At 37.8% G+C, this 8412-nt stretch overlaps 1 non-coding gene across 1 annotated transcript; it reads left to right on the top strand.

The window, feature by feature from the left end:
* Window positions 1-2018: 2018 nt before the first annotated feature.
* LOC118146571 (small nucleolar RNA SNORD74) lies at window positions 2019-2093 on the top strand. Its single transcript, XR_004732426.1, has one exon. It is a non-coding gene; the product is annotated as a small nucleolar RNA SNORD74 (small nucleolar RNA).
* Window positions 2094-8412: the final 6319 nt, after the last annotated feature.

Below are 8412 nucleotides of genomic sequence, written 5' to 3'. Positions count from 1 at the left end.
TTGCAGTTGTACCTTCTAGTGTGAAAAAAACTTTAAACAAGTAAGCAAAGAAATATCCAATGTGAATTGGGGAGAGTCAATTAAGAAAAGGGAGTCCTATGAGAAAGAATACTTTGGGGACTACTTTTGTTGGGGTGATTACCTAGACCTCTTGAGAAATGACATTTAAGATAAAATTTAGGCCAGGTGCAGTAGCTTATGCCTGTAATTTCAACACTTTGGAAGGCCGAGGTGGGTGGATCACCCAAAATCAGGAGTTCAAGACCAGCCTGGCCATTATGGTGAAACCCCATCTCTACTGAAAATACAAAAATTAGCCATGCATGGTAGTGCAAGCCTGTAATTCCAGCTACTCGAGAGGCTGTGGCACGGGAACTGCCAGAACCCAGAGGCGGAAGTTGCAGGGAGCCAAGGCCATACCAGTGCACTCTAGCCTAAGAGACAGAGCAAGACTCTGTCTCAAAAAAAAAAAAAAGAACAAGGTAAAAATACCAGCACATGCAAAGCCCTGAGGTCAGAAACACTCTAGTTCCTCTCCATCTCAATCACTCAGCAGGAGATAAAGAAGTTGGAAAAAACCAGGTCATTCCCAGTGTTGGACAAGCTTGAATGTTCTTGGAAATGCCATGTGAAGTTACTAGGATTTTTAGGGGAAAGGAATGACATGGTCTGATTGATGCTTCAAGTTTGTTTGGACTGCTCTCTGAAGAATGGGGTGGAAAGAAAAAAGGAGGAGGGGCCAATTAGGAAGGTTTGTCAGTAATCCCAGTAAGAAACTATAGTAGTTTGGATTAAGACAGAAAGATTGAAGCTATATTTTGGAATGAGAATCTCAGATTAAATGGATTGTATTAAAAGTGGTGGAGAGAAGTTTGCTAAATAAGGAGAAAAAAATTATTAGGCCTCTGGCATGAACAACTGGGTGGATAGTGCTGCTGTTTTCCGAGATGTGAAAGGCTAGCGGAAGAACGGGGTTAGGGCTGGAAATCAAGAATTTAGTTTTGTACATGTTAGGCTTGAGATGCATGTAAAACATAGGCAACATGGAGACTCTGTGGAGAAGTAGTGGATGGAAATAGAAACGTGGGGAGTCATCAGGATACAGAAATATTTAACATGAATGCATTGGAGCACCTTGGGTAAAAGTACAGAAGGAGATGAGGAGGTAGCCAAACCCCACAACCTAAGGAACTCCAAAGTTTAGGCACGTAGTAGAGAAAAAAGAGGTGAGAGGAGAACCCAAAGACTGTGGAGTCACAAAAGCCAAGAAAGAAAGGTGTTTCAAGGAGTGGTTGACTTTCATTTAAAATGACAAAACGAAGCTGCTTCAACACACTTCTCTCAGAAATCTCCTTCAAATGAAGAGAATGAGAACAGAAACACAAATTCCAACTTTAATGAATGCTGGAGACATTTGTAGCCCACAAAAATATGAAGATGGAAAGAGGTGGAAGGATAGTAACTACCTGTAAGAATAGTAGAAAGTGAGACGAGTGCTTGCAGAGAGGTACTGATGGCAACAAAGTTCACTGACTCTGCCAAACCCTGAAAAGACACAGAAAGTGGGGTTGTCTGGGGTAAAAAAGGGAGAAAAATAGAAAATGAAACCTTGGGATTTTGGATCTCTTGCTCCACAATATGAATGGACAACCAAGTATTTCCAGGCACTTACAGTAATATAAAAATAGAGAACTTGAAGAGGAAAAAAAGTGCAAAAGCAGAAGAAATCTTGAAACTTAAAACACTGCAATTACTTTGTTCAGAATGATAAGTATATATTGTGTCTATAAATCAGCAACAGGAAGCTGCATAAAAGAAAAATTCAGAAAGCAAGAAAGAGATCTTGGAAATAAAAATATAATTACAATGATTTTTTAAAAATCTACAGAGCGATTGGAAGATAACAATCAAGAAAATCCCTCGCTTTTCTTTGGAATTAAGGATTCGTTAATAATAATACAAAAACTTCCTCCCAGAAACTAAAACAAGAAGAGAAAGTTTTTTGCAATTAAATATCAGTCCAGCCTCTGATGCAGCCTAGTTAGTAGGAACATCTGAGTCGTAATGAATGCCAGCAACTCTGTTGAGAAAACAGGGTCAAGCCAGAGGATAAGCTCCAGAAAAGAACAGAGACAATAACGGGAGGGAAATTGTTTTATGTACACACACTTAATTCCCAGAATTAAATGACATAAAATTATAAATTAAAAGGATCCACAATTACACAAAATGAATATTAAAAGATACCCTAGGACACGTGACCATAAAGTTTTAGAGCACCAAAATTAAAAAGAAGATCCTAAAAGCTTCCAGACAGAAAGACACAGGTCCCGTGGAAAAAACAGAAATCCAAATGCTGTCTGGCTTTACAACAGCTATATCCGAGGTGGCAGCATAGGGGAAAGGTTGGAAGCCTGGCTGCCAGGTTTGAATCCTGACTCTGTACTCTATGAGCAATGTTACCTTGCACAGTCCATTCCTCATGGGAAAAACGACATTAATGATGGTTTCTACCCCATGTGTTGTTACGAAGATTAGGTGGGTTCATATTTATACAGTGCTCGGAACAGTATCTGGTACCTAATATTTGCAATTTAAGTATTATCTAAATATGCTTAAAGAAGATAAATTGAACAAGTGTTTACATTCTGAGGGTAAATGAGTAAATGAACTGCCACTTGCATGCCAGTATGTAACTAAAACTCTTAAATAGGTACGAGAATAGAAAAAACATCTTTTTTTTAAAGACAGAGTCTCATTCTGTTACCTAGGCTGAAGTGCACTTGGCTCACTGCAACCTCCACCTCCTGAGGTCAAGCAATTCTTATGTCTCAGCCTTCCAAGTAGCTGAGATTACAGGTGCTCACCACTGCGCCTGGCTAATTTTTGTGTTTTTAGAAGAGATGGAGTTTTGCCATGTTGGCCAGGCAGGTCTTGAACTTCTGATGATCCGCCCACGTCAGCATCCCAAAGTGCTGGGATTACAGACAGGAATGAGCAGGTTAAAAAAAGAAAAAAGAAAAGAAAACATCATATTTTCAGGCATGTAAAGTCATCCCCAAAATTGACTTCCTCTGCACCTTTTCCAGGAAGCTCCAGAATTATAAGCATCATGAAAAACAGGGATTAAACTAAGAAAGAAAATACAGTAGGCAGGAAATAGAGAACCTAACATAGGAGAAAAGCAAAGTCCTAGGATGACAGCTGGATAGCAAGCCTAGAGGGTAATCAGTGAAGATCAAAGGACCATCTTCAGAAAAATAAATGGAACAGATAGATTTCTGCCAGATTTGACCATGTCGAACATCACACTAAGGAAGAAAAATTAGCAAAGGCTACAAGGTACAAGGAAATGAACAAATGAAAATAAAGCAGGCAGTTACTAAGTATAGGAAAAACAGAAAGTTGAATAAGGAAAAGAAATAATCAGTACACTGCTTGGCCAAGCTGAGATCAATGTTAATTTAGTCCAGCAATACAAAGGCTTAATAGTGATTTAAGTAGAAACTATGATACAACTATTCCAGAGGATTAAAAGGGGATAAGAGTTGGTGGTTGGGAGATATGTGTGCTAAACGGCATCTACCAAAATGGCAAGCCAATATAATCTCTAAAATTAAAAAAATAAGAGCATTGACATTTTATTTAGAAATATGGAGGTAAACACAGCACTGGAATATCTACCCTAAATAGTGTAAATATTCTCCTGCATGGATTCTCCTGAGCTTCTTTATTAATCATAGGCACCACTTAAAATCAACTCAAATCCAACTGGAGGGCTGATGATTTACAGTCTTCTCATAGCTATTCCAAAAGAAATGTAAAGAAGGTTGGAGAGAGGTGAGGCCAGGCCTGCCTGGGATCAAGTGAGGATGAGAAAATCATCTTTATTATTTAAGTTCCATATTTCACCTTCTCTCATAGGAAGGCAGATTCTCATATCTATTGCTGTTTGGTTTGATAGTCACTCTTGGCACATCCACCCATTTTTTTTTTTTTTTGAGACAGAGTCTTGCTCTGTCACCCAGGCTAGAGTGCAGTGGCATGATCTCAGCTCACTTCAACCTCCACCTCCCGGGTTCAAGCAATTCTACTGCCTCAGCCTCCTGAGTAGCTGGGATTACAGGCATTCACCAGCACAACTAATTTTTGCATTTTTAGTAGAGATGGGGTTTTACTATGTTACCCAGGATGGTCTTGATCTCCTGACCTCCTGATCTGCCTACCTCAGCCTCCCAAGTGCTGGAATTACAGGCATAAGCCACCATGCCTGGCCATCCACCCATTTGATACAGTTTCCCATTCTCTTGGTGAGAAAGTGAGCACTGGTACTCATGTTTGGGAAAGTCCTTATTTTCCTTGATGTGAAGCCCCAAGTTACTAAGAAGATGAATCAAAAAAAATACTCAATTTATTTTTTGTTGCTATAAGCTGTGCTCTTTCAGGATTTCCTTTCTCCGTGTCTTCAGTCTGGGCTCATTGCACCATAACTAATAGAAATTCTTTGAATTTTGTGGAATGTGGTTGGCAATATTCCCTGGTTTCAAAACAAATTAATTGGGAGTATTTTGTTTTTTGAATGTCTCTTGGCCAAGTCCAGTTCTGAGAAAAGCTTCAGAAACTTATACGTAAACTCAGAGGTCTGTGGCAAGGTTTCTTGATTTTCCTAAATGTGCTCAACTCATGTCTAAATATCCCTATAAAATGTATCAAATTGTAGTATATTGAAAATAGACATTTTCACATTCACAACCTAAAGAGGTAATGTGTACTAGATAGTGCCACCTGGTCCTCCTGTATTGACTGAATTATACAAGGATGTATACTGTTAAGAAGGATGTTTAAAATTCTAATACAAACAAAATGGAATATCATCACAAAACGAAATATTTAGCCACAAAAAGGAACGAAGTTATTCAACCCAGATGAAACTTGAAAACATTATACTAAGTGAAGAAGCTAGACACAAAGGGCTATTATTGTATGACTCCACTGATATGAAATGTCCCAGAGAAAACAAATCTGTAGAAACAAAAAGTAGAGTACTGGTTTCAGGGTATAGGGGAAAGGGAAATGGAGAATGATCACTAATGGATACAGCTATGAAAATGTTTTGGAATAGACAGTGGTGGTGATTGCACCACTTTCTGAGTATAGTCAAAAACCATGAGTGTACAGTTTAAAAAGGTGAATGTTACCGTGTGCAAATTACATCTCAGTTAAAAAAAAATACACTGTCCCTGGGGGACTGAAACCTATTAAAAATTTTCAAACCACAGCATGCACAATTGCATACAAAAGAAGAATCCACAGAGCTATGGATTCTGTGGATTCCATAGTGGCAAGCCCTAAACCTTATTTAATCTAGAGTTTAATGTGCCAGTAATGGAATAAAAACATTATTAAGTGATAAAATAAAATGGACTTCTGAAATGTGAATAGTATGCCACCATTTAAATTTTTAAAAAGAAAAAAAGAGGGCCGGGTGCAGTGACTCATACCTGTAATCCCAGCACTTTGGGAGGCTGAGGCGGGCAAATCACTTGAGGTCAGAAGTTCAAGACCAGCTTGTCCAACATGGTGAAACTCCATCTTTACTAAAAGTACAAAAATTAGCCAGGCATGGTTGCACATGCCTGTAATCCCAGATATTCAGGAGGCTAAGGCACGAGAATCTCTTGAACCTGAGAGGTAAAGTTACAGTGAGTCGAGATCACACCACTGCACTCCAGTCTGGGTGACAGAGAAAGACTCTGTCAAAAAATAAAAAGAAAAGAATAAATTTTTTCACATATACATAAAATATTTTAAGCAATGTTTTTAAAATGGTAACATGGTTGTTTTCAATGAGAACTGGCTAAGAAACGTGTGACAATGTAGTTAAGACTTTTACTATATATCCTTCTGATTTTAAATTATGAATGAAATACTCATTTGAAAGAAATTGACATTAAATTAATTTTGCCTAATTTTGGTTAACTTCATATTTACAAATACAATCTCCAACTATAACTGTAGGGTTTTCTATGTACACTTTCAGATCTTTAGCTTTCATTTCACATATTTAAAGCTCTGTTACCAGCTGCATCAGCAATTAAAATAGCTGTGACTTCTTCATGACTTGACCCCTTTATCATTAGAAAATGCCCTTCTTAAATTCTTGTACTATTTCTTGGTCTTAAGTTTATTGTCAGATATTAATATGGCCACTCCAGCTTTCTTTTGATAAGTAGTTGCATACTATATATTTTCCCATTGTTTTAATGTTTAATCTGTGTCTTTATATGAGATATTAGTTGCATACAGCACATAGTTGAGTATAGTTTTTCTCTTTATTCAATCTGACAATCTCTGCCTTTATGTTCGAGTATTTGGACCATTTACACATAATGCATTATTGATATAATTGAATTTAAATCTATCTTATTGCTATTTTCCATTTGTTCCATCTGTTCTTTGTTCCCTTTCCTCCATCCTTGCTTTCTTTTGGATTGTGGTGGTTTTTTTTTTTTTTTTATGATAGCATTTATCTTCACTAATGGCTTAACAGTTACACCATTTTTTTTTTAAGATATGGTCTCACTCTATCACCCAAGCTGGAGTGCATTGGTGCAATCTCAGCTCACTGCAGCCTCGACCTCCTGGAACTCAAGTGATCCTCCCACCTAAGCCTCCTGAGTAGCTAGGACTACAGGCATATGCAACCATGCCTGGCTAATTTTTGCATTTTTTGTCAAGACAGGGTCCCACTATGTTGCTCAGGCTGGTCTCAAACTCCTGGGCTCAATTAATCTTCCCACCTTGGCCTCCAAAAGTGCTGGGATTATAGGCATGAGCCACCATGCCTGGCCTTCAGCTACACCTTTTTATTTTGGTTTTGGTGTGGTTGTCCTGGGATTTATAGTATACCTCTTTAACAAATCATAGTCGACCTACAAATAATTTTATACCACCTCAAATATGGTATAAAAACCTTACCACACACTTCCGTTTCCTTCCTCCTGTCCTTCATACTATTGCTTGTCATACTGATTTAGCAATTTTAAATTTAAATTTAAATTTTACATGTGTTTTAAATTTTACGGTACATTGTTATTATTATTATTTTAGATAGTCATTTATTGTGATGGGTAATTTTGCATATCAACTTGAATGGGCCACAGTGCCCAGATATTTGGTCAAACATTATTATTCTAGATGTTTCTCTGAAGGTGTTTTTGGATGAGATGAACATTTAAGTCAGTGGACTTTGAATAATCAGAATACCTATCATAATGTGGATATGCCTCACCCAATCAGATGAAGACCTTAATTGAACAAAGACTGACTTCTGAGCAAGAAGAAAGTCTGCCAGCAAACTGCCTGTGATAATGTTATATGTCAATTTGACCGGGCCATGGAGGAGTCCAGATGTTTAATTCAACATTATTCTGCATGGCCTTTTAGGGTGTTTCTGGAAGAGATTAACATTTGAAAAGGTAGACTGAGTAAAACAGATTGACCTCCCCAGTGTGGAGGGACCTCATCCAGTCCACTGGAGTCTTGAACAGAATCAAGGAAGGAGGGTCAGTGTTAAGGGAGAATTCACTCTCTGCCTGATTTTAAGCTGGGACAACGATCTCCTGCCCTTGAACTAGAGCTTACATCATCAGCTCTCCTTTCTCAAGCCTTCAAACTTGGACTAGAACTATACCATAGTCTCTCCTGGGATTAGAGATTCTACCTTTGAACTAAAATCATCACTGTTTCTGAGCCTCTAGTCTTCCAGCCTACCCTGCAGATTTTGGACTTACCACTTACCAAGTTTCCACAATTGTGTGAGTCAATTCCTTAAAACAAATTTATATCTATCTCTCCATCTATCCATATGCAGCTGGGTCTGTTTCTTTGGAAAATCTTGACTAATACAATTATGTTTAAGAAGCCTGGAAAATAAGAGATATTTTCTTTTGTATTTACTTTCAATCTTATTATTTCTGGTGTTCTTTACTTCTTTGAGTAGATCCAAATATGGTATCATTTTCCTTCTTCAGCTTTTCTGACAATTAAATTTTTAATTTCCTTTCTTCTGAAATAATCTTCATTTCCCTTCATTTTGTTAGCTTTTTCCTTTAGCTCTAAAATTATATCATGCCACTGCCATGTAGCCTACATGGTTAGCAAGAAGAAACCTGCTGTTCTTCTTATCTTTGTTTTTCTGTAAGATGTCTGCTATGCTTTGAGTGTTTGTCCCCTTCAAAACTCGTGTTGAAAGTTAATTGCCAACGTAATTATATTGATGAATGAGGCCTTTAAGGGATTTCACCAGTAGGTTTAATGCCTTAATAAAAGGGATTCTAGGGCTTGCTCACTCTTTTTTTTTCTTGAGACAAGAGTCTCACTCTGTTGCTCAGGCTGGAGTGCAATGGCACA

Source organism: Callithrix jacchus, chromosome 12, assembly GCF_049354715.1.
Source record: "Callithrix jacchus isolate 240 chromosome 12, calJac240_pri, whole genome shotgun sequence".
Taxonomy (NCBI): Eukaryota; Metazoa; Chordata; class Mammalia; order Primates; family Cebidae; genus Callithrix; species Callithrix jacchus.
Note: the sequence above shows the minus strand (reverse complement) of the source record. Positions and strands in the feature narration are given on the sequence as shown.